This window comes from Oryctolagus cuniculus, chromosome 2, assembly GCF_964237555.1.
Source record: "Oryctolagus cuniculus chromosome 2, mOryCun1.1, whole genome shotgun sequence".
Lineage (NCBI taxonomy): Eukaryota > Metazoa > Chordata > Mammalia > Lagomorpha > Leporidae > Oryctolagus > Oryctolagus cuniculus.
The window spans coordinates 186,950,500-186,976,862 of record NC_091433.1 but is presented as its reverse complement, the minus strand read 5'-3'; the positions used below and the strand labels follow the sequence as shown (position 1 = coordinate 186,976,862).

General features: G+C 51.7%; 1 long non-coding RNA gene across 1 annotated transcript; it reads right to left on the bottom strand.

Moving 5' to 3' along the window:
- Positions 1-24,504: 24,504 nt before the first annotated feature.
- Positions 24,505-25,924, bottom strand: LOC138848717 (uncharacterized). Its single transcript, XR_011386813.1, has 2 exons — positions 25,652-25,924; positions 24,505-25,107 (listed from the first exon to the last, which is right to left on the bottom strand). It is a non-coding gene; the product is annotated as an uncharacterized lncRNA (long non-coding RNA).
- Positions 25,925-26,363: the final 439 nt, after the last annotated feature.

Here is a 26,363-nt window from a genome sequence, read left to right as displayed (position 1 = left end):
CCAGGGAGGGGTAGTGTGTTCCTGAAGGCTTCACAGCAAGGCTCTCTGGGCTCGCTTCTCTCCCCTCTGCTGTTGCCTTTCCCTAGCTCCCTCCCTGCTGTCTTTCATTCTGTCTCTCTGGAGCTTTCTCAGCGTCTCTACAAGAAAGCAGAAATCTTGGAGGTGTTAGAGACAGGAAGGAGGTTTGGTGTGTGATTATGTGAGCAGACTAGCCCAGGTTTTCACCCAAGCCACTGTAAATAAACGCTATCCATTAACACAAGGGGCTCCCTTCTCCCCACAACCAGCTCAAATGCCAGACCCATCCGTGTCTGCCAAGTCTCTCTCCTCCTCTCTTGCTCTCTCGCCTGATGTGTCAGGAGGAGACCCTGACAGCAGGGCCATCCCACCCCACCATCTGGGTGTGGAGAAAGAGAGTGATGTGTGTGCATGGCTTCCTCTCTGGCTGCAGCCACAGCCGCCTCACATGGACATGGGACACCCCTGGCTCGCCTTTGTCCTCCTCTCAGCCTGAGACCCTGCCCTGCACAACCCCTTCCCTCGACTCCCTTCCTCCTCTCCTGTCTCACAGCGTAGGCCAGGAGCCATCCACAAGATGGGGGTGGGCTGGTGGGCCCTGCCATTCGCACCCAGCACCTGAGGGGCAGAGCCGGCTGCCCAGCTCCAGAGGGAAGACTTGCAGGCACCTCCCAGGGAAGGGAGTGAGGCTGGCAAGGACCTGGGCTTCCCTGACGTGGTGCCCAGGAGCTGGTACCCTACAGAGCAGGGCAAGGGAGGGGTATGCCGGGGGAAGCCTTGGTCTGTGCCCCGAAGGGTGCAGGCAGCAGAGAGTGAGGCCTGGGGGTGAGAAGTGAGAAGCTGGAGAGAGGAGCAGAGGGCTCGCGGCACCATAAGAAAGTGCCCCTAGTCGGGTGCCTGAAACAACAGCGATTTATCCGCTCACGGTTGCAATGCTGCATGTCCGAGGTGGGGGCGTTGGCAGGGCCGTGCTGCCCCGCGAGGCTCTGGGGGAGATCCTGCACCATGTCTTTCTCGCAGCTTCTGCTGCTGGCAACTCGTGATATTCCTTGGCTCATGGAGACATCCCTCCAACCCCTGCCTGCTGTCTTCTCCCCTTTTTATAAGGACACCGTCGTGGTAGGTTTAGGGTCCACTCTGCTCCAGTCGGACCTCCCCTTCATTCATTAAGCCTGCAAAGACTCTGTCTCCAAACAGGGTCACATTTGGAAGAATGGAACTTTGGGAAGATACCATGCAACTCAGAGTCTAAGGGCCACCAGGTAGACGTAGCCTTGCTCAGGCTTCCTCAGGTGTGGACGGCAAAGCTAACACCAATCCCAGCAGACATAGGAGTCTGGGCTTCCCCGGCCTCAAGTGGACACTCTGGGGAAGGCTCTGGGCCCGAGGCACCTCTGGAGATCCTCCATGAGGTGGGAGCCTGCTGGGGCTCCGTCCTGTCCATGACCTTCACCTTGGGAGGAAGGCATCATGGCCTGAGCTTGCACTCGGTGCTGACCAGCAAGATCCGGGATTGGGCCACAAGTACCCAGCGTGTTCCCAGCACAGTAGGGTTCAGGGCTCCCAGGAACAGGAAGCTGTGTCTGAGCTGACAGCCATGCGGTCCAGGCTGATGTGGTGCCCACTCTCCTGGGCAGCCTGGGACAACCCCAGAAGCTTAGAGAGCTCAGTGTCGAGGAAGGATTGTCACGGAGAGCTACCTGACTCTGGGTGAGACAGAGCCCCTTGTAGGCCTTGGTCTGGGGGCTGTGGGGATGGCTTCCAGGGCTCTGTGAACCTGGGTATTAAAATCCTTGATCACCGTAACAGTACCCGTTTTCATGTGCAGCATGCTTTAATTTCACAAAGCCCTTTCACACACTGGATCTGATGTAATCCGTTCATTATTCTCCTGGGGTTGCTAGCCTAGTATGATTTTTACATTTCACGAGATGAAAAGCCCAAGGCCCAGTGACTTGAGCAGGTCAGAGCGTGCAGATTAAAGGCTGCCGTGGCTCGGTCCAGCGCCCCAGGCCCCAGGAAGTTTGCGTGTCGGTTGACCCATTGGACACTCGTGTGCTGGGTGCCCGTGATGAGCAGGCAGGGTCTCCAGTGCTGAGTGCCACCGAGGTTAGCAAACTGACAAAGTCCCCGCTGTCTTGGGATTTATATTCAAGAGGAGAAACTGATGATAAACAAACATATGGTATGACAGATGGAGAAAATAAGATGAGACAATTAGGGACCATCCCAGAGCCAGAAGGGAGCTACTTTTGTATATAGAATAGACATAGATGACATCCCTGAGTAGAACCTAGGGGATATGAATGTGCAAGTTGTATGGCCACACACACACACACACACACACACAATCCCAGGTAACAAAGACAGCAAGTGCAAAGACCCTGGGGAAGGAGCAAACTCGATGTGCTCATGAAACACAGGGAGGCTGGTGGGCTCCCTTTAGATCTTACATTTGAGACCTCCTAGGAAAGCAAAGTATATTTTATACTACCTTTTCCAAATGTCGTGTATTTTAAAAATATAAATGGCAGCCGTTGTTTTAAAATGATACAATGGGAGGCTGGCATTATGGCCCTTGTGACACCAGCATCCCAGGGCAGAGGATCAGTTTGAGTCTGGCTATTCCGCTTCTGATTCAGCTTCTCGTATGCACCAGGGAAAGCAGGTGGGAGATGACCCAGGTGCTTGGGCCCCTGACACCCACACAGGAGACCCAGGTGGAGTTTCTGGTTCCTGACTTCAACCTGGCTGCTGTGGCCACTTGGTGGGTGAATCTCTCTCGCTCGCTCACTTGCTCTCCTTTCAAGTAAAGAAGGAAAACTGTACAATCATAGGCTGCCTGTTACTCTCTGGTGTTCTCCCTCTTGTGACTTGGCTGTGGTCCATTCTAGCAGAGGACGCCAAGTCCTGAGTGGTTCTGAGAGAGGAGAAAAAGAAGACCAGGCTGGAGGGAGCCGAAGCTCCCGCCGTTGGCGTCAGGAACACGGGCACCAGTGAGTCACTGAGTGTGTGCTAGGACACTCCTCCCGGCATGAGCCTTTGTGATGGGCAGTGGATGCAAGGGGTGGGGGAGGGGAGAATTCCTCATGGCTGGACTTGGAGGAGGGAATCCAGCCCTGCCCTGTGAGACCACCCGAGTCCTTCCTGGTCTAGCCCAGGGTCTTGAATCACCGGCTCCCCTTCCCCCTGTAGGAGCAGGATTTGATGGGTTCGTAGACATTAACACTCTCCGTGCCACAGGAACATGTGGCTGAATGAAGAACTTGGCATGGCACCCACCCATCAGTGATGGACAAAGGTTTTCTGAGCCCTTCCTCCACGTCACACCCTGAGTGTGGGACTGTGAGGCATGCAGAGAGGAATACAGCCTGGCTCTTCCTCCTTGGGCCCTAGTGACTAGCTGAGGTGCCAAGATTTACGTGCAGGAGAGGTTAAACACCGAGAAGCCAAAGTCATAAGGCAGTTTGTCACTACAGCCCCAGCTGTCCTAAGGTGTCACCCCATGAGCTTTTTTATCTATTTATTTATTTATTTTTTGACAGGCAGAGTAGACAGTGAGAGAGAGAGACAGAGAGAAAGGTCTTCCTTTGCCGTTGGTTCACCCTCCAATGGCCGCTGCGGCCGGCGCACCGCACTGATCCGATGGCAGGAGCCAGGTGCTTCTCCTGGTCTCCCATGGAGTGCAGGGCCCAAGCACTTGGGCCATCCTCCACTGCACTCCTGGGCCACAGCAGAGAGCTGGCCTGGAAGAGGGGCAACCAGGACAGAATCTGGCGCCCTGACCGGGACTAGAACCCGGTGTGCTGGCGCAGCTAGGTGGAGGATTAGCCTAGTGAGCCGCAGCGCCAGTTCCTCATGGGCTTTTAGAAGATCCTGCAGGATGCACCTACTCCTGGAGACACAGGAAGAAAGGGCCCTCATGTGGCCTATCCCACAGAACTGTGGGAGGCTGGGGAGTGCTCTCGGAGACAGGGTGAGCTGAAGGTGAAACTCGAGGTGAGAGAGGGACTGAGATGTCAGGAGGAACGTGAGACCGGGCAGGATGTATCTTCCACAAGGCCACACTCAGCGCCATGCCAAGGTGGGACCAGGACCCGGTTACACAGCAGGCCTCCAGGTCTGTCTCTTGGTCCCGAATCCATCTGGTCAGTTCTGGGAGAGTGTGGCTCTGGTGAGCCCCAGATAAGCTTAGCGTTTGGGCCTCAGGTCTGTGACTGGAATGCAGAGGGGCATGCAAACTCTCTCTGTGGATGGACCTAGTCCTTCCTGAGCCACTATCTCGGGAAGCAGGGGATGGACCGTAAGGAGCTGCTTCCATTGGCTTGGGCAGGGGTGGGTTGAGTGTCACAGCTGATACAGCTGGGAGGACGTTTTGTCCAATCAGGCAGGCACAATGGAATCTTAGCACGTGGCCTGGAAGCTCTTGTCTTTGAGACTTACAAAGGCCAGCCCAACAAGCTCAGATGGTGGAGGGGGCGCCTGGAAGTTCCTAGCTAAGGGGAAACTTGATTCTGTGGGCTGGTAGGTAGCAGACACCTGGCTGACATGATCTCAGGTTGTCAGTAGAGACTCCACGTGCAGGAGGAGGGAGGTGATGATCTGACTCCATTCTGTGCTGATCTGTCCATTGCTGGAATGCTTCTGAGCTATGCAGAGCTGGAGTGAACAAATTGGCCAAGTTGTGCGAAGCCAGGGCAGCGGAAGGAGCGAGGGGACACCAAGACCTGGCCTCCGGGGGAACTTTTTTTTTTTTTTTTGACAGGCAGAGTGGACAGTAAGAGAGAGAGACAGAGAGAGAAAGGTCTTCCTTTTGCCGTTGGCTCACCCTCCAATGGCCGCCGCTGCAGCCGGCGCACCGCGCTGATCTGATGGCAGGAGCCAGGATCCAGGTGCTTCTCCTGGTCTCCCATGTGGGTGCAGGGCCCAAGCACCTGGGCCATCCTCCACTGCACTCCCTGGCCATAGCAGAGAGCTGGCCTGGAAGAGGGGCAACCGGGACAGAATCTGGCGCCCCAACCGGGACTAGAACCTGGTGTGCCGGCGCCACAAGGTGGAGGATTAGCCTATTGAGCCACGGCACCGGCAAGGGGGGAACTTTGATCAGCAGTGAGGCTGTGACCCTGGAGCCGAGAGAGCGTAGTGGGAGGGGGCGATGGGACTCAAATCTGTCATGGGGAGGGCAGCAGCTGCGTCTTGTACAGGCCCAGGGGAGAGACACCTGACGGACTGAGGGCTCTAAGGTAGTGACTTTCAGGAATACCAGAGAAGGGGTTTCTCCAAATACTAACAATTACAGCAGCCACAGCCACAGACATGGCTCACCTGTGTTACATCCGGCTCCATGCCATGTGCACTGTGCCTTAATTAACGCACTCATTTTCACAACAACCCTGTCAGCTAAATACAATTAGTAGCCCTATTTGACAGATGGCAAAACCGAGGCTGATCACTTGCTCAGGGTCCCGCGGGGATTTGGCCCCAGGCAATGTGACCCCTGAGTCTGGGCTCCCACAGCTCTCACACGTGATGGCCTCTAAGATGTCTCCCACCCCCCGAGACGCTGAGGGTTGCAGGAGTTCCCTGCCGAGACTTCTCTCAAGCGAGTTACTCCCTTGTGGCCTTCTGGTCACACGGGGAGACAGGAAGACACTGCTGACTCATTCTTTCCCAGCTGTGCAGGCTGGGCACGGAGCCAGGCCGCCCGTCTGGCCCTGGGGGGCAGGTGCCGGCTGCTGCGGTTTGGCAGCAGGTCAGCGGTTGGGATGAGGCCTCGAAGCTGACCTTAGGCGGGCCAGCAGGTCCACAGGAACCCGGGCTCTGGCACCCATCAGGGACCAGTGGATTTGAGGATCGAGAAGAATTGAAATCAGGAGTGCAGCAAGGTGGACACGGGGAGTTTAAAAGCCCCATGCAGATGTGGTTGGTGCCAGGCTTGGGGGAGCCACCCTGGGGGCTGAGCGGGAGCTGCCAGCCAGCGCCCCAGCATTCTTCGTTCAGTTGCTATTAACGGAACCCCGCCTTGGTGCCAGGGAGCGTTGCCCTAGCCTGGGCAAGCACAGCCTCACTTCCGATGTGGATTCTGGGAGGGCTGGGCTTCTCCTTGGCAGGTGTTTGAACTCAGCAGTTCCCTATCTCCTGGGTGCTGCCCTCTGGCTCTGCAGCTTTGGCTTCCAATCCCTGAGCCTTGTGAGCCTCCAGGAGCTGCCAGCCTCTGTCTGTCAATCCCACCCATTGCCCCTGGGCGTCCTGCCATTGGTCACCTTCTTGCCTCTGCCTGGGAGCTCTTCCCTTCACTTTACCCCTCTACTGGCCCAGGTTGGTGCCCCTTACTGCAGGCAACCTTCCCTCTCTCCCCCCTGCAGCCTGCAGACACACTAGATAACTGTGTGGACTGCTGCCTTTTACCATGCTTCTGCAGTCTTGTGTTGCTTTTTGTTGTTGTTTGTTTTGTTTTAGTAAAATTTTACTTATTTGAAAGGCAGGGTTACAGGGAGAGGGCGACAGACAGAGATCTTCCATCTGCTAGTTCTCTCCCCAAACGGCCACAACTCCTGGGTCTGGGCCAGGCAGAAGCCAGGAGCCTGCAACTCCATCTGGGTCTCCCACATAGGTGGTAGAAGCCCAAATACTTGGGGCCGCGTTCCACGTTTTTCCTAGGTGCATTAGCAAGGAGCTGGATTGGAGGTGGAGCAGCCGGGGCTTGAACTGGTGCTGTGATACAAGATGCCCTTCTCACAAGCTGTGACTCAGCCCACGGATCCACAACACCAGCCCCAGATCTCAGGGTTGGATGCCCTCCCTGGAATCCAGAGTTGGGCTCGTGTTTATTCCTGTGTGCCTGCATCGCACGCAGGATGTGCAGGCGCTCTGATGGGAAGATGAGGCTGCACTGAGTTCAGCTTGGCTTCTCCAATGACAAAGGAAGACGGAATCTCCTCCTGTGGAACTCCTCTGTCATTCTCACAAATAGCCCACTTTGCCAAGCCCCTTGCTTCCAGCTGGCCCTGGGGGCTGGATTACCTCCTGCCAGAGTCCCTTCTTCGTGGTGCCAGAGGGCGGTGGGTGCTCTCTGGCTGTCTGGGTAGCCTGTGTCCATGTGGCCCAGTTCCAGGTACTATCACCATAACATCATTGTAATGGGATTTGAGTCACCCAGACTCTGCAGCCCCACAGCTGTTGTGTCATCATGAGACGGCCATGCTGGTCACCTCCAAGTCTCAGATGGTGAAGCTGTCATGGTGAGGAGACTGCACATGGGGTGGGGGTGGGAGGTGCCTGCAGCCCAGCCCAGTGTGGCCTCTTCCCAGAGCAGCTGAGGACTTTGGCGCCAACAGCGAGTCTCTTTATCTTTCCCAAACAGCAATGGCACAGATTTGCATCTTTGTTCTTTTGAGTCTTAGGAAAAGAATATTTGGAGGTGCTGTAGCACACAGGGTAAGCTGCTGCCTGAGACACTGGCATCCCATATTGGAGTAGCAGTTCAAGTCCTGACTGATCTGCTTTTGATCCAGCTCTCCGCTAATGTACCTGGGAAGGCAGTGGAAGCTGGCCCAAGTGCTTGGGCCCCTGCCACCTATGGGGGAGATTGGGATGGAGTTCCTGGCTCCTGGATTTGGCTGGCTCGGGTACAGCCATTGCAGTCATTTGGGGGAATGAAACAGCATATGGAGGATTCTCTCTCTCTCTCTTACTCACTCTGCCTTTCAAATAAAATTTTAGGAGCCTTTTAAAAGAAGCAAACAAATAGTTAAATGTTTAACACCCCAAAACGTCTGACATTCTTACCTGAGCTTTCATATCTCCCCATTTTCCAGACTAGGTCTTGTGTGCATCTCTGATGTGTAGCTGCATCGGTAGGAGGAACCAGTCTCATGGGCAGAAGGAAAGATGCGCAGTCTGCTCTGCTGCCCTCGCCAAGCCTCCGGCTCTGCAGCTTCGCAGGGAGGTGTTAGGCATGAAAACCCCTTCTTGTCTGGGAGGGGACAGTGGAGCTGGGCAAGAGGGGACAGTGGAGCTGGGCAAGGACACACAAAATCCTGGCTCCAGGCGGGCACCGCAGCTCACTAGGCTAATCCTCCACCTGCGGCGCCAGCACACCGGGTTCTAGTTCCGGTTGGGGCGCCGGATTCTGTCCCAGTTGCTCCTCTTCCAGGCCAGCTCTCTGCTGTGGCCAGGGAGTGCAGTGGAGGATGGCCCAAGTGCTTGGGCCCTGCACCCGCATGGGATACCAGGAGAAGCACCTGGCTCCTGGCTTCGGATCAGCGCGGTGCGCCAGCCGCAGCGGCCATTGGTGGGTGAACCAACAGAAAAGGAAGACCTTTCTGTCTGTCTCTCTCTCTCACTGTCCACTCTGCCTGTCAAAAAAAAAAAAAAAAAATCGTGGCTCCACCCAAGTACTTCGGCAAACTTTATCATTCCTACTAGGGAAGAATTCCAGTGGAATCAGTAGTTTCCAAACTTGCCTGATGATAAAAACTGCTTGATCAGAGAGGAACTTTTTTAAAAAATATTATTCTAGTTTTTTATCCTGTATTTATTTATTTATTTATTTCAAGGCAGAGTTACAGAGAGGCAGAGGCAGAGAGGTCTTCCATCCATTGGTTCACTCCCCAAATGGCTGCAATGGCTGGAGCTGAGCTGATCCAAAGACAGTAGCCTAGAACTTCTTCCAGGTCTCCCACGTGGGTGCAGGGGCCCAAGGACTTGAGCCATTTTCCATTTCTTTCCCAGGCACATTAGCGGGGAGCTGGATCAGAAGTGGAACAGCCAGGACTTGAATCAGTGCCCATATAAGATGCAGGCACTGCTGGCAGTGGCTTTACCAGCTATGCCACAGCACCAGCCCCTTCCTGAGGAATTTGAGAAATCAATACTTTAAAAATAAGAGCTCCCTCCCCAAATTTTATCAACAGGCAAGATGGGGAGGAAATCGGTTTGAGCTATAGACTCCCTTCCTAGCACCATGACCTTGGACTTGAAAAAGCCCTGAGGAACCCTTGGTATGGTTTGATAAGACTGTGATATCAAAGAGCCACATGAATGCAAGAGAATGCTTCCAAAAAACACTGACGATATTCTACCTTTAATGTTACTTATTTATTATTTTACAAACACTTTCATAGCATTCACTACGAGCCAGCTATTACACTCTGTAAATATTTGCTCATTTAATCTCCAAGGAAGCTGGCCGAGGTCCAGTGAGGTTAAGTCACTCGCCCAAGGTCACGTGGTTGGGAGTGGGGGAGTGGGGGGTTCCGGCTCTGGCTGTCTGGCACCGGCGTGTCTGATGTAAACCACTAAGCTATATGTGTTTTTAAAATCTCTTTTCACTTGGCCACAGAACAAACCCTCTCTCATAATCATTGTAAAGTAAACCGACAGCCTTGTCTGAGTGATTCCAAACCCTCCGTTGGTGGGATCCAAATTAGCAGTGCTGTTGGTGTACACGGAGGCCAGTCCGACTTTCTCTTTGAGGGGGAGGCATGCCTATTGTTGCAGCAATCCCAGGGCTCGGTGGCAGCTTTAAAGAACAGATTAGAATCACTTTGTTTCTCACCCCCCCCCCGCCACGTTGAAATCCATTGAAGAGCTCCTGACAGATTTGACTCCCAGCGCTTCAAGTATTTCAGACCAGCTTGAGAGCCAACACATGATCTTCTTTCCCGTGCGTGGTTTATTTTTAACGCGTGCATCTGGCTGCCTTTCCATTTCCCAGAAGGCAGAGGGAGAGATGGCACCTCTCCCTGCAGGCAGGAGAACGCTCTGCTGGGGTCGTGAGCGTGACCTTCGCCTCCTCCCAGCCCGAGCCCTTGATGAATCCTCTCACCTGCTCGGCTCCCGGTCTCCTGGTCCACAGACATCGCGGACGTGTGCTGGCCTCCCTGAGCAGCTGCCGGGTTGCCCTCTGCTCATCCCCATCAGCTCGAAATTTGTGCTGGCAGAGAGTTTGCTGACACCAAATCACCGAACCTCGCTCTGCGACAGACCTGGGTGTCGCTAAGCGGCACCACGACCCGGGCATCCTTGTCATTCCTCCTTCTGCAAAATCAACGACTGAGGCTCAGGGGCCCCACAGCCCCTAAGAGCAGAGCGGAGGGAGATGGCAGACAGAGTTGACACTGGGCTGGCAGTCGTTCTCACCCATTGTTCTGCACACAGCACCCAGTAGTCGCTGCAGGGGCAAATGAGCAGCAAATCCATGCACACAGGGAAGCCTGGAAAGACTTTGCAGTCAGAGAATTTGTGGCTGAATTTTACATGATGCTGCTTGCATTTCCTGGAGGAGCCTAAATGCTTGCAGGGAAGTGAAAAACAGAGCCTTTGGGGATGCCTTTCACTAATGCCCTTTGTCAAGGAAGAGCCCGGGACGCTGACAGGTGGCTGATGCTAACCGGGTAGCATCCCGTGGCTCATTCTTTCCTCCAAGGAGCTGTGGATGACGCTGCAGTGCAGAGCAGAAGTGAGATCGCGGGCTTGAGATGTGGTTCCCAGCAGACGCCCTCTCCATCCCAAACGCCACCCCGTGCTGTGGCCCTCATCCCTGAGATGCTCTCCTATAGCATCCAACTGCCCCCTGGCTCATCTCCTGGACACTGGTGTCCTCCATGGCTGTCAGATGACCTTTCTAAAACTCAGCTCTAACCATGTATGTCCCTCCTCAGCCTCACACCTTTTAATAGTGCTGCCAAGACAAGTTCAAAGTCCTCAGCTTGGGGCCCGTGGTCCATAGGAATTTGTCCCCAGGACGCTTTATCTCCTGCCTCTTTTGCCATACTCTAAGCACACGCCACAATGCGTTCCCTTTGGTTCAAACGCGCCACGCTCTTGTCTGCTTCTGCATCTCTGCACCGGCTCTTCTTCCTTCCAGAGTGCCCTGCCTGCCAACAACTTGCTGCCTGGCGAGCTAATCACGCTTCCAGATGCCTCGAAGTTCCCTCTGCTGCCTCCTCTGAGCAGAGCACTTTATCTCTGTGCTCTGTGTCCCAGGCTCTTTTTTAAAAAGATTTATTTATTTGTTTGAAAGACAGAGTTACACAGAGGCAGAGAGAAAGAGGGAGAGAGAAAGGTCTTCCATCTGCTGGTTCACTCCCCAGATGGCTGCAATGGCCAGAACTGCGCCAATCCGAAGCCAGGAGCCAGGAGCCCAGGGGATGTTAGTAGCAAGTGGTTGGACAGCACTTAGTTAATTAATTATCAGGATTTACTGGTGCTGCAGCAGAAGCTGGCTGTCAGCGTTGCCACTTCTCTGGGTGCACAGCTAGACACCGCCCCACCTCTCTGGCAGTTCACTGGGGACACAGATAGAGCTGTAGCCAATGAATTGTGAAAGCTCACTCCAGTCCCAGCCACTGTTAAAACCAAGCAAAACCAGCCCTTCTTGACCTCCTATGCTCTCTCCTAAGTTGATCACCTGGAGGATCAGTCACAAAAGGGGAGGGAGCTGGGTTCCTGGGTCACTGCATGGAGGGAAAAACGTCCATTCAAGGAGACCTGGGAATGCCCCGTGGCTCCCACCATGCCTTGGCACCAAGAGTGTGCTCAATAAACGTTTAGGGGGCAGTGCTGTGGCGTAATAGGTTGAGCCTCCACATGCAGTGCTGGTATCCCATGTGGGTGCCAGTTCAAGTCCAGGCCTCTCCTCTTCTGATCCAGCTCCCCGCTCATGGCCTGGGAAAGCAGTGTAAGATGGCCCAGGTGCTTGGGCCCCTGCACTCACATGGGATATTTGGAGGAAGCTCCTGGCTCCTGACTCATGGCTCTGAATGGGCACATGCCTGGCCATTGTGGCCATTTGGAGAATGAACCAGTGGATGGAAGACTTCTCTCTGTGTGTCTCTCCATCTCTCTGTCTGCAACTCTGCCTCACAAATAAATAAATAAATCTTTAAAAAAATAAATGTTTAGTGGAGGATTGGATTGTGTAGACTCTTGATGAAGCATCTTTCCATGCATGCTACATGAGGGTGCTTCAAAAGTTAGTAATAATGGGATGAAAAGATAAGCTTATTTTGATAAAAATCTTTGAAATCCATGCATAGCTTCTTCATAATATACATTTTCCCATTAACTTTTTGAAGACCACTTGTACACATGAATTTGTAGGCTTTGGGCCTGGGATTTAGATATGAATTGGTAGAGAGGGAAAGTAGATCCAAGAGCAGTGGCATCTAAGCATAGGTCTTTATAAAACTGCCAGGCTTGGGCCAGCACTGTGGCACAGTAGGTTAATCCTCTGTCTGTGCGCTGGCATCTCATATGGGCTCAGGTTCATGTCTGGCTGCTCCTCTTCTAATCCAGCTCTGTGCTATGGTCTGGGAAAGCAGTGGGAGATGGCCCAAGTTTTTGGGCCCCTGCACTTGCATGGGAGACCAGAAGCAGCTCCTGGCTTCGGATGGACCGAACTCCGACTGTTGTAGCCTTTTTGGGAGTGAATCAGCGGACAGATGACCTTTCTCACTGTCTCTCTCGCTCTCTCACTGTCTGTAACTCTACCTCTGAAATAAATAAATAAAATCTTAAAAAAAAAAAACCTGCCAAGCACACCAGATCTCTGGGAAGTTTTTAAGTATCATTTTCTAGGCCCCACTCCGGAGATTCTCCTTTAGAGAGTCTAGAATTAGAATGTAGAATCTACATTTCTGAAATGGGAGTCTGTATCTAGAAGTCTACATTTTGGGGCCAGCATCATGGCATAGCACGTAAAGCCTCTGCCTGTGACACCAGCATCGCATATGGGCTCCTGTTGGAGTCCTGGTGGCTCCTCTTCCAATCCAGCTCCCTACTGATGAACCTGGGAAGGCAGCAGAAGGTGGCCCAAGTCCTCGGGTCCCTGCACCCATATGGGAGACCTGGATGAAACTCCTGGCTCCTGGCTTTGGTTTGGCCTAGCCTTGGCTGTTATGGCCGTTTGAGGAGTGAACAAGCGGATGGAAGATCCTCTCTCTGTGTATCCCTCTCTTTGTGTAACTCTGCCTTTCAAATAAAGAAGAAGGAGAAGGAGAAGCCTACATTTCTCCAAGGGATTTGGTATGTAGCTAGATCTAGCAATCAATCTACAGAAAAAGGCCATGCTGTTAGGAATCAGACATTGCTCTAAGTCCTAGCTCTGCCCCTGATCAGCAGTAGGATCTCCAGTATGTGGACTTGACCATGCCGAGCCACACTTTCTGTGTCTGAAACAATCAAAGATCCTCACTCCCTCCTCACTGGGTGGTTGTGGAGATGAAATCATGCTGCAGGTAAGCCCCTGGGGTAGGAGATGCACCCACCCCGAGGGTCTCTGGGCGTTCCTCCCCATGGACACTCTCCACTCACAGATCCCCAGGACACTTTCTGAGCCCTCTGATTGCAGAGCTTTCTAGAGCCTTCTAGACGATGTCAGGGAACACTTGGTGTAGCTCCAGACTATGCGCACTTGGATGGGAAGAAGTGGACCAGTGTTCCAGCTCATTCTCTCTGGAGAAAAGCACTGATGTTGTTTACTTGCTGTATTTCTAATATATTTTAAAAATTGTATTTCAGTTTAAATTGATCATACAAAGTTGATCTTACGAGGATGTGTAGTTCTATGACTGTTTGCGTGGGTATAGATTTATGTAGCCACCATTGCAATCAAGCAGCAGGCGGCTCCTTCCATCCAACACTGTCTTGTGCCATCTCCTTGTCATTATCCTTCCTTGCTCCCTCCCACCCCGACTCCCGGCCATCACCGATCTCTTCCCAATCACAGCAGTGCTGCCTTTTCAGGAATGTCCTGTAAGTAGAAAGAAACAACCCAAACCTTCTGAGACTGGCTTCTTTCAATCAGCATTTCATTTCTGAGAGTCAACCAAGTGGTTCTGTAGTCATGATTCATTCATTTCTATTGTTCAGTATTCTGTTGGACGTACTGTGCTTTGTGTATCTAGTCCCTTAAAAAACATTTGAGTGGGTTCCAGTTTTTGGTGATTTAAACAGAGCTGCTACAGGTTTTTGTGTGAACATACATCATATTTCTCTAGCTAGGTCCTATGTTAAGTGTGTTTTTAACTCTTTAAGAAGCTACCAAGTTATTTTCCAGAATGGGAAATATATGAGAATGCTCATTGCTTTTTGTCCTTGACAGTATTTTTCTATTGTAACCATTCAAATATGTATGTGTAGTATCATATTGAGGTTTTGATTCTGAACAATTTTCATGCGTTTTCTTAAATACCTGTTTGCAGTCCTTTAAATTTTCTAGTAAAAAATCTGTAAGAATTTTATTGAGGTTGCATTAATATACAATAACTGCATACATTTAAGAGTACAATTGGTTGTCCTTGATTTATTTATCTATCCATTAAATCGTCACTGCCATCAAGATAGTGGATAGATGAATCACCCCCACGATGTTCCACGTGCCCCTGTCTAATCCCTCCCTACCTTGCCCTCACTCCTTGCTCCTCAATCCACTATGAATTGGCTTTTTGTCCTTATAAATTAATATGCATTTTCTAGAATTTTATAAAAATGGAATCATACAGTATTTCGGGGAGGAGTCTGGCTTCTTACACTCCATATTTCTTCCATTGTTAGGTATACAATTCATTCACTTTTACTTTGGAGTATGTCACATTGCATGTGTACAGCAAAATTTATCCACAGGCTTATTAATGGGCATTTGGATAATTTCTATTTTTTTATTGGGTGATTATGCACAGAGCTTCTATAGAGACTGGTGTACAAGTCTTTGTGTGGACTGCTGTTTCTCCTGGATAGACCTCAGAGTGGAATGTAAAGGCCTCGAGGCAGGTGTATGGTTGCGCCATTTTTCATTCCTACCAGGGGTATGTGAGACTCTCAGTTGTTCCATATCCTCACCAGCTCTTGAGATGGTCAAGCTTTTTTTGCATTGGTTGTTATAACAGGTGTATATTTTTATCTCATGGTTTTAATGCACATTTCCTACTGTCTTAACATGTTGATCCTCAGGGCTGGTGCTGTTGAATAGTGGGTTATGCCACCACCTGCAATGCCGGCATACCACATGGGCATCAGTTCGGGTCCCAGCTGCTCCACTTCCAATCCAGCTCCCTGCTAATGTGCCTGGGAAAGCAGTGGAAGATGGCTCAAGTCCTTGGGCCCCTGCACCCATGTGGGAGACCTGGAAGAAACTCCTGGCTCCTAGCTTCTAACTGGCCCAGCTCCAGCCCTTGTGGCCATTTGGAGAGTGAACCAGAGGATGGACGTCTCTTTCTCTACCTCTGCCTCTTACTCTCTGTAACTCCACCTTTCAAGTAAATAAATAAACCCTTTTTTAAAAAAAATACGTTGATCCTCTTTTCATGAAAATTTGGGTGTTTCTGTGTTGCTGTCTACTTTGATGAAGTCTACGTTCAACTCTTTTCCAGTTTTTTATTGGGTTGTTTGTATTCATACTATTGCCTTTTCAGAGTCTTTAATATATTCTGGATTAAAGCCCTTTGTCACATTTGTGATTTCTAAGTCCACACCCCTTTCCTTTGTGGCTTGTCTTTTCACTCTCTTACCAGGGGCTTTTGTTTTGAACTTTTTATCTTGGAACAAATACTCACAGGAAGTTGCAAAGATAGTTCAAAAAGCCCTGAGTTCCCTCCTTGCCAAGTTTCCCTCTAGGGTTATGTTTTATGAGCTGGAGTATAATGTCAAATTGGAAAAGTGGCGTTGGTATAATAGGTGTGTGGAGTTCTATGTCATGGTATCACTTGTGTAGGTTTGTGTGGACGTCACCACAATCCAAGACACAGAGCTATTGCGGCTCCACCGTGAGCTCTGTTTGTGTCACACCTGCTACCTTCCTCCACTCTCTCTGATCCCCTGTCACCCACTGATTTATTTCCATCTCTGTAATTTTGTCATTTTGAGAATATTTTAAAAATGGAATCAGGAATCATACAGCATGTGATCTTTTGAATTAGCTTTTTTCCCCCATTCAGGATGAGTGGAACAATAAGGTTATTTAAAAAAATGTATTTAATTTTTTTATTTGAAAGGCGGAGTTACAGAGAGGCTGAGGCAGAGAGAGAGAGGTCTTCCATCCGCTGGTTCACTCCCCAGATGCCCGTAATGGCAGGAGCTGCGCTGATCCGAAGCCAGGAGCCAAGAGCTTCTTCCAGGTCTCGCACACAGGTACAGGGGCCCAAGGACGTGGGCCATTTTCCACTGTTTTCCCAGGTCATAGCAGAAAGCTGGATCTGGAGTGGAGCAGCCGGGACTTGAACCAGCGCATGTGGGATGCTGGCACTGCAGGTGGCAGCTTTACCCACTACACCACAGCAGCAGCCCCAGAAGGGTCATTTTTGGAACCCACTTTGCTGATATCTGTCTAATTGGCGTATTTAGCCTGTGTACATTTAATGTAATTGCTATGTTAGGGCTTACCTTTGCATTGCTTGCTTGTTCCTGCTGCATTCACTGCCCTGTTGTCCTCTTCCTACCTTCCTTTGGTCACATGAAGAATTATTGGGATTCATTTTGAATTATCTATAATGTATAAAAATATCTTTGTATAGATTTTAAGTGGTTGCTCAGGTCTTATATTTACAAACGTAAGTTATCGGCCTAGCCATCTAGACATTTTATTAGTTTGAGTGAAGTGTAGAAGCCTGACTTCCTTCCTCATCTCTTTGCTCCCCTTCATTGATAATATAATTGCCCCCAGCATTTCCTTTACACACAGTTAGAACCATGTCAGACCAAATGATGCTTTCTGCTTCCATTGTCAAACATAATTTAGAGAATTCAGGTGGAGAAGGAACGTTTGATGTGTTCACTTGTATTTGTATTTTTCCATTGTTCTGTCTTCCTTCCTGATGTCCCAAAACTTCTTCTCTCATCATCCTTTCGTGTTTCAAGAACTTGTAGTCACTTTTAACGGATCTTCTGTTGACCAATTCTTCTAGTTTTCCATCATCTGAGAATGTCTTATTTCTCTCTTATTTATGAAGAATATTTTTAGTGGAATGGGATTCTGGGCTGACAGCTTTTTCTCTCAGTAGAACTCTCTTCCTGGCCTGAGGTCATGGATATTTTATTCTGCTTTATTCTAAAAAACATTAGAGTTTAACATTTCACATTTAGATGTATGATGCGTTTGAGCAATTTTTTAAAATAAGGTGTGATTTTGAAGTCAAGCTGCAACGATTTTGCATATGGATGTCCGATTTTTAACACCATTTGTTGACGAGACTCTCCTTCCTCCACTGAAGTGCGTGTGCACACACTTGTCAAAAAGTCACTCGTCTGATTTCTGGGAGTCTATTTCTGATGCGCCTGTGTTGTTCCATTGATCTGTGTGTCTATCACTCTACCAGTACCATGTTGCCTTCATTATTGTAGCCAGCTAGAAAGTCCTAAAAGTGGATAAAGTGATTTTTTTACATTATTCTTTTTCAAAATTTTCATAGTTATTCTAGTCCTTTTGCCTTCATATGTAAATTTTAGAATCAGTTTGTCTATAACTACAAAAAAATCCTGTTGGTATTTTTTTTTAATTAATTAATTTTTTTTTGACAGGCAGAGTGGACAGTGAGAGAGAGAGAGAGAGAGAGAGAGAGAGAAAGGTCTTCCTTTGCCATTGGTTCACCCTCCAATGGCCGCCGCGGCCGGTGCGCTGCGGCCGGCGCACCGCGCTGATCAGATGGCAGGAGCCAGGTACTTCTCCTGGTCTCCCATGGGGTGCAGGGCCCAAGGACTTGGGCCATCCTCCACTGCACTCCCTGGCCACAGCAGAGAGCTGGCCTGGAAGAGGGGCAACCGGGACAGAATCCAGTGCCCCGACCAGATTCTGTGTGCCAGCGCCGCAAGGTGGAGGATTAGCCCAGTGTGCCGCGGCGCCTGCCGCCTGTTGGTATTTTGAGTGAAACTGTATTAAAATATAGAGCAAGTTTGACATGATTTATATCTTTACTATAAGTAAAGTCTTCCTATCTATAAATGCCATATTGTCTCTCCACTTATTTGGGTCTTTGATTTATTTCACCAGCATTTTGTCATTTTCGTATATATGTGTGTATATATATATATATTCGTATATAAGTGTATATATATGTACATATATATATATGTTTTGCTATTTATACCTAAGTATTTAAATTTTTTGGGTCCAGTGTGAATGGTTTAATTAATAAACTCCAATCTCCATTTTTACATTGCTGGAATACAGAGATACAGTTGACTTTTGTGTTTTGACGTTGTATTCTATGGCCTTACTGTGGTAGATTTCTTTGGATTTTCTATGTAGGCAATCAATCTGGGAAAGTGAGAGTTTGTTTTTTTCGTCTCAGTTTGTATTATAGTTCTCTCTCTTGCCTTATTGTACTGTCTTGGATTTCTCTTATAATGATGAGTACGGTTAGCAAGAGTGATACCCTGGCCTTAATCCCAATTCAGGATAAAAGCAGTCATTTACTGTATTAGTTTGCTGTTGCTGTATAACAAAATATTCCCAAATTAGAAATGTGTTGCTTTGCATGTTCTGTGGGCCATAAATCTGGGCAAAGCGTTAGCTGAGGCCGTTACTCAGGGTCCAGGCGGACAGAAATCCAGCCGTCTGCTGGGGCTGCCGTCTTCTCCTTGAATGGTGGGAAGGGTTCTCTTGCAAACTCCCCAGTTATTAGCAGAAGTCGGTTCCGTGTGGTTGCAGGGCTGAGACCTTCAGAGCCTAGTGAGCACTCACTATGCAGAGCACCTGACCCCTCCATTATCCGGCAGCCTGCTTCTTCAAGGCCGGTAGGAAGGCATGGCTGCAGCTTCCAGTCTCTAGCTGCCTGTTCCTGAACTGTAGACTCGCTCTTGTTTGTTTATTTTGGAAAGAGAGACCCCAGAGAGTTCTTCCATCAGCTGGTTCACCCCTACTCTCTAAATGCCCACAATAGCCAGGAATGGGCCAGGCCAAAGCCGGGAGACAGGAACTCAATCCAGATCCAAGTGCTTGAGCCACCTCCACCTGCTGCCTCCCACAGTGTGTATGGGCCAAGACTAGAACCAGACTCTGATAACGGGAAATAGTGACTTTAACTGCTCTGCCAGATGCCCACCCATATTTATTTATGTTTAGGTGTATTTCTTTTTCATTTATTTGAAAGGCAGAGAAACAGTGATCTTCCATCAGCTGGTTCACCCCAAAGGCCTGTAACAAATGGCTGCAACAGCTGGAGCTGGGCCAATCTGAAGCCTGAAGCCAGGAGCCAGGAGCTTCTTCCAGGTCTCCCACATGAGTGGGAGGGGCCCAAGCACTTGGGCCATCTTCCACTGCTTTCCCAGGCCATAGCAGGGAGCTGGATCGGATATGGAGCAGCCAGGACTCGAACTGGTGGCCACATGGGATGCTGGCACCACAGGCAGAGGCTTAATCTACTATGCCACAGGGCACTCACTCCAGGCAGTTCCTTTTATTTCTAGTTTGCTGCAGGTTTCTAAATGGATGGATGGCAAATTTTCTCAAATGTTTTTATTTATAAATTAAGATGATCAAGTGGTGTTTTTGTTTTTTACTTTTTATTTACCTGAGAGGTAGAGTTACAGGCAGAGAAAAGGAGAGACACAGAGAGAGATCCTCTATCTGCTGGTTCACTCCCCAAATGGCCACAACATCCAGAGCTGAGCCAATCCAAAGCCAGGAGCTTCTTCTGGGTCTCCCCTTCGAGTGCAGAGACCCAAGTACTTGGGCCATTCTCCACGGCTTTCCCGTGCCATGAGCAGAGAGTTGGATTGGAAGAGGAGCCGCTGGGATACCCCGGGAGAGATGAACATGTTCATTGTATCTCAGACGGCAAATTCGTATGTGTAGAGTTTACTCATCTTATTCCTATATTATCTTTTTAATGTTTATGGGATCTATAGTCGCATCCCCTCTTTTATTCCTCATGTTGGGGATTTGTGCCTTTTTTCTCTTTTTCTTTGTCAATCTTGGAAGAGATTTTATTTATCTTTTCATAGCTTTATCTTAATTAATTTGATTTTTTTACCACGTTCCATTTTTAATGCCATTGATTTCTGTTCTTATCTTTATTATTTCTTTTCTTCTGCCTGTTTTGGGTTTATTTTGCTTTTCCTTTTTTAGTCTCCTAATGTGGTTTTAGATTGTTAATCTGAGATTTTTCCTTTCTTCTTACATTTAATTAATACTTAATGCTATAAGTTTTCCTCTAAGCACTACTTAAGCTGCATTGCATATTTAGATATGCTATATTTTCATTTATATTCAGTTCAAAATATTTTCCAAACCCCCTTAATACTTCCTCATTGATTGTTGATTATTTATTGACAATTATTTATTATTTTAATTTTGAAAATGATTGGAGATCTCCTTTACCATTATGTCATTGATTTCTAGTTTAATTCTATTTGATCAGAGAACGCACCATGTATGATTTCAGTTCTCTTCAGTTTGATAGGGGTCTTGCTTAGTGACACGGAATGTGGTGTGTCTTGGTGATTGTCTGCCTGTACTTGAAAACAATGTGTATTCCCCTGTTGTTTGGTGAAGTGCTCCACAAATGTCCCTCGTCCAGGCAGACGATGTTTTGTTCGGTTCTTCAGCACGCATGCTAATGTTCGTTGGTTCTACCTATCACCGAGAGCGGAGTTTTAAAGTCTCTTGTGGTAACTGTTCCATGTACTCTGTGCACGTGTGACCACTGCACTCAGTGCGGGGCAGGGACGAGTTTGCTGACCCTGTGTCATTCAGACTCAGAGCCCCGCCCATCACATCGCCTGCTACCGTCGCTGTCCAGGGCTGGTTGACTGAGGACACACCTCTGCCTGCTCGCTCGCGAGGAGACGTGGACCCCTTTACTTCCTGAGGACCCAATCAGGAGACAGGGTTTGGGGAGAGCCAGCTGGGGGCAGAGTGGGGTACTAGGCTTCCCCACATGCGAGGGAGATCTAGGTGCCTACTAAAGAGGCCAGGAAGCTTGGGGACCAGGGGAGGCAGCCCAGAGGAGAGGACAGCGGGGTGAGCGTCAGGAGTATTTCAGGGCCAGCAAGGCGACGAGGCCTGGAGGCCCAGCAGAGGGCGGAGTCTCCGGGAAGTCGGGGAAACATGGGAAGCTCGGACACATGGACACTTGTCCTGGCCACTCTGCTGCCCACGTCTTGGAAGCACAGGCCACAGGCACAGGAATCCGGCCTTGTGCGTATGCGGCGCCGGCTGGGTTTCAAGCGCTCTCTCTAGGAAGCTCTCGCTGTGACCAGGGGCTGCTTTGTTCCTCAGCTTCCGGTTGGGAACACAGAGATCTGTGAATGGGCCTTACACAGCTACCCTGCAAGCACCTCACAGAGCTCGGGCCCCTCACTCCTGCCCTTTCTCAGGAAGCTTCCACCCGGGGGCCCTCCCAGATCACTTGAGAGATTCTCGCCTTTTCTTTTTTTCTTTTTTTGACAGGCAGAGTGGACAGTGAGAGAGAGAGACAGACAGAAAGGTCTTCCTTTGCCGTTGGTTCACCCTCCAATGGCTGCCACGGCCGGTGTGCTACGGCTGGTGCACCGCGCTGATCCGATGGCAGGAGCCAGGTGCTTCTGCTGGTCTCCCATGGGGTGCAGGGCCCAAGCACTTGGGCCATCCTCCACTGCACTCCCGGGCCACAGCAGAGAGCTGGCCTGGAAGAGGGGCAACCGGGACAGAATCCGGCGCCCCGACCGGAACTAGAACCCGTGTGCCGGCGCTGCAAGGTGGAGGATTAGCCTAGTGAGCCGCAGCGCCGGCTGATTCTCGCCTTTTCTGTCCGTCGCTCAGCCACCGCCCTGTGCAGCGACATCCTCCAGGAGCCTCGTGGGTCGGAATCAGACATGACCTGGCGGTGCCCAGCTCTCAAGGGGCACACTGGGGGCTCCGAGGGCTGGCCGAGCATCCACGCTCTTTATCATCATGTAAATCACCCCCTACGCTGTCCTCGGGGCTGCAGAAGAGCCACCGCTTTAGTTCATAACATTTCCTTTTATAGACAGTGAAATCCTGGCCTGGACAGGGGAAGAGACCAGCCGGAGGGATTAGGTCTGAGTGCAGTTTGGGATTTGCGATTTGCGGCTCCTCGATGGTAAATTCATCACAGTTAACATTTCCCGAGCACTTCCTCTGAGCCAGACTTCCTGCAGATCCCTCTACCTGCATCTTCTCATCTTCTCTTCCCAGTCTCCTAGGAGACAGCTCCGTGCTGCCACGGATCTCATTCCACAGGCGAGAAGTACAGCAACTTAGCCCTGCCGTCGTGCCTCCAGCACAGGCGCTTTGAGGGTTGTGCCTTTGAGCCCACCCAAGCCACCTGCCCACTTGGGGCATCAGAATCCCCCAGCATAAAATAGCAGCCTTTGATGTGCTTTGCTTTCCTCCCCGGGTGCCGCATCAGTAGGCAAGGGGTGCTCAGTGCTGGTGATGTGGGGTGCCAAGCCCCGACTGCCCTGTTCCCACTGAGCCAGGGCCAGGCCTCCCATCCTGCTGTCCCGGCTGCCTCCCAAAGCCCATGTCCTCTCAAGGTCTGGAGACCAGAAGCCCCTCCCAGTTCGGTCAGGACCTGCTGAGGGGTGGCCCTGGGGCCGCTGTAACAATGCAGTCTAAAATTACCCCAGCCAAGGCGCCCTCCACCCTTCCTGCATTCCTCCCCCAGGCTGGGCAGCCCAGAGAGAGAGAGCCCTTTGTGGGGCTGGCTGGTTTCTGCTGTGGGCTGTGCTCCCTGCCACTGGGCTGTCTCCAGGGCTGGGTGCCAGGGGGCTCCCAGGAAACAGGCTGGGCCCGGGGGCCAGTGCGCTGTCCAGGGTTCTGGGCTTCTGTATCTCCTCTCCCTGGATCACGCTTTGACTCAATGACTGACTCCCATTTATCCTGAGGCTAAGTTGTAGCCTGGGTGCCACTGCCTCCAGGAAGTCTTCCTTGCATGCTGCCCTCTGCATAATTAGCCAGCATATGCTTTCCAGCTGAAGGCACTCCCTATTGTGGGGCTTTTCCCAATGTTCAGGACCTGCCTGTCTGTGAGTCTGTCTCCTTGAGAAGAGAGATCAAAGCTCCTTCACTGTTGTATTCAAATTGCTGGTATGGTGCCTAGCACACATGACACGCTCAATGTTTGCTTGTCGAATTCATTCATTCATTCAGTTAAGGATGTCAGCAGCGAGCAGCACACATTTCCTTGTGTTCCGATCTACAGCCACAAAGAAAGGAAGCGCTAAGTGAGGAAACCTATCTTTTGAGATCCATTATTTCAGGGCTTGCTAACCCTGGATTGCTTTGGCTGAGGCTGGAACTTCTCTCTGCACGGCACACTTGGAATGCGCACTCAGGGTGTCATCGCTGGCAGGGCTCTCGGGGTCTTTGTCTCTATTTTTCAGATGCTCAGAGAGGTTTGGTAACTGGCTAAGGTCACACAGCCAGCACAGGGCAGGTTTGGGGCTGCCTCCTTACAAGGAGTGTGCACTTCCTCCCTTCATGGGGCTTTTGTGCAGCCCAGCACACACACACACACACACACACACACGGGGACTCCGAGCTGTGCTGGACAGGACCTCAAACGGAGGGAAGAGAAGGAGCCTTGGGAGGTCCAGGGAGGGAGAAGCTGAGTAGGGCGCATTGGCCCAGTGGACAGGGCCGGTGCCATAGGCTCTTCAGGGATCGAGACTCAACCTCCCTGGCCACAGCTGCTGAGGGGACTTGAGACAGACGCCCGGGCAGAGTCACCTGCTGGGGTCTGTGCCTCCCTCAGGACAGCCATGAGCTCCCATCCTCACATGGCCCCCGCAGCCACGGTGCAGCCTGGGCCGCTCTGCCGGCCCTCCGTGCCAGCCCGGCAATCTGCAAGAAGAAAACCTCCACCTGGAGGGGGAGGGGCGGGCTCGGCTTCCTTGGTGTTCTGGGGCCCCTCCCCCCAGGCTGTGCCTGTCCCTCCGACGACGTCCCTGCTGGCCCACCGGCAGGTCAGGGCACAGCCTGCTCCGGCTGCCTTGGGGTCTCTCTCCGGAGAGTGATGAATGCGTGGAGGGATTAGCCCGACTTTCCTGGGCCCTGGTGGTGCCAGGAGCAAGCACATTCCAGAAGAGCCTGAGCTGATGGATGCCTCGGGAGGAGGGGGAGGCTGTGGAGCTGGGGAGGGGCATTCCTAGGATTCCGAGGGCTGGGGGCTGCAGGGACAGACAGCTGAGAGGGCCGTCCCGCCAGGCTGGGGCTGGGCAGCCCGTGCCCTCTCCCCAGCCCCAAGGAATGTTATCTGTCCTCGGATCTCTTGCAAGAGCGGGGAGGAAGGAGGCGGGGTAGCTATGCCCCGGCTTTGGTTCTTTCTATCTCAGGGTCCGGGGAGAGGGTGCGGTGGGGAGGGGGAGGTGCTGGGGCCGGAAGGAAGAGGCCCAGCCTGCAGCTGGGATGCGGGATCCCGCAGCAACCCAGCTGAGAAGGCTCCTAGAGCGCCACCCACCCACTGTCTTCAGTCTGTGCCTGGGAGGGCTTGGTGCCAGGGCTCCGAACAGAGACCTGTGTGCAAAGGCCTGCCTGCAACCCAGGGCTTTTAAAGATTTATTTTATTTATTTGAAGCCCAGAGAGACAGAGAGAGAAGGAGAGGCAGAGAGAGAAATCATCCCTCCACGGTTTCACTCCCTAGATACCCGTTAAGAGCCAGGAACGCCATCGGAGTCTCCCACGTGGGCGGCAGGGGCCCAAGCACTTGGTCCACCTTCTGCTGCTTTCCCAGGTGCATCAGCAGGGAGCTGGATGGGAAGCGGGGCAGCTGGGACGCCAGCCATGCTCCAGTATGGGCTGCGGGTGACGCAGGCCGCATCAACTGTGCTCAGCGACCTCTCCCTGCACCTGTTTCCCTAGCTGTAGACACGGACACAGTGGTCTCCGAGGACTCTTGCGGCTGATTGTCCTTGGCCACTGGCTGTGGGGACAGACTGAAGGTTTGTATTTCGCCGGCTCCTTCTCTTTCCCCAGAGAGGCCTTTGAGAAGTCCTAGAGGGAGGGGAGCCTTGGTGCCCGCTTAATCAGAGCGGGAGCTCCCGAGGCCCCAGCAGTGCGGCGAGGCGTCCGACGTGTCTGCTCAAGCCCATTCCCAGTTCCTTCGTAGGTGGCTTCGGGGTCTCACAGAAGTGACTCAGTCTTGTGTCTGGAACAGCAAACAGGGTCAGCATAGTGACCACTCCCGGTCAGCACAAGGCTGGGCCATTCCTTCCTGATGCTCCCCCTTCGACTGCCCCCTCCCCAACTCTTGCTCTTGCCTGGCTCCCCACTCCCAGCCCTCCCCAGGAGCCCTGGGCTGCTGAGACTCAGCTGCTGCAGGACCGGGAGGTCCCAGCCCTGCCCTGAGTTCCACGGTTATTCTTTGCCATGGGGCACTCGGTTTAATATCTAATTGCAACTGCATCTGTACATGTCGTTGGATACTTTTCACAAACAGCGTTTGCAAATCCGAGGAGAAAAGCGGCGTCTCGCTGCTCTCAGCTACACTCCCGGTGGCCTGCAATTCAGTGTTGGTTTATGACGTTAGCCGCTAGCATTTCTCATCTGTCCTCTTGCTGGTTCCCCAAGGCAGGTATCTCTTCCCGGAGCAAGACCAGGATTTGCTCAAGGTCACGGCCGGCGCGGGGCCGGAGTGGGGTTGATGCATGCATAGCTGTGTTTGCTGTTTGAGGGTGAAGGAGACTGCTCACCTGCTCTTCAAGCCACACTGTAGACATGGATGAGCCAGCGCTGTTGTCCTGCGGACACACCACGACGTCCTCACAGGCAACTGACCCGGCCACGGGATTGCTTGCTGCCAGGCAGCGCTGCGCAGCCATTGCCCAGCCTCCACGGCCAACATGTGAAGATGGCCCGCTGCCCAGCACGCCCTGTGTTGGGTGCCCGCCCCCGCGTGGCACCCTGCAGGAGTGCCAGGGAGCAGCCACTTGATTTCATTTCTGAGGATGGCTGGGTCAGAGGGGAACCGGCCGGAGGAGGCCGTGTGTGGGCGGGTGCGTGGGGCGGGGCTCCGCGCCCAGGCGCCTGGTGCACTTGGCTGTTCTGAAAGTAGCCAGAGACACCCGAGGGAGGTGGTTCTACTTCGGCAGCCGGGAGGCTCAGGGAAGGGACTGCATCCCCTGGGGAAGCGGGGGATGGCCCTGGCGCCGAGCTGGAAGAGCCGCTGCGATTCTTGGCGCTGGCCCTATCAGGGCTTCCTGAAGCCTTCAAAGGAGGTGGGCGCGGGGCCGCGGGACTATCCCCATTACCTCATCCCCTCTGCGGTCCTCTCCCTGTCAAACCAACAAAAGGAAAACACTGGCCAACGTTATCCTTAGGGGCCGTTCTATATTAGGAAGAGCAATTGGGAGGAAATCTAAAATTAGCCCCGCATTAATCAGGGCCTGTGGCCAATGCAGATGA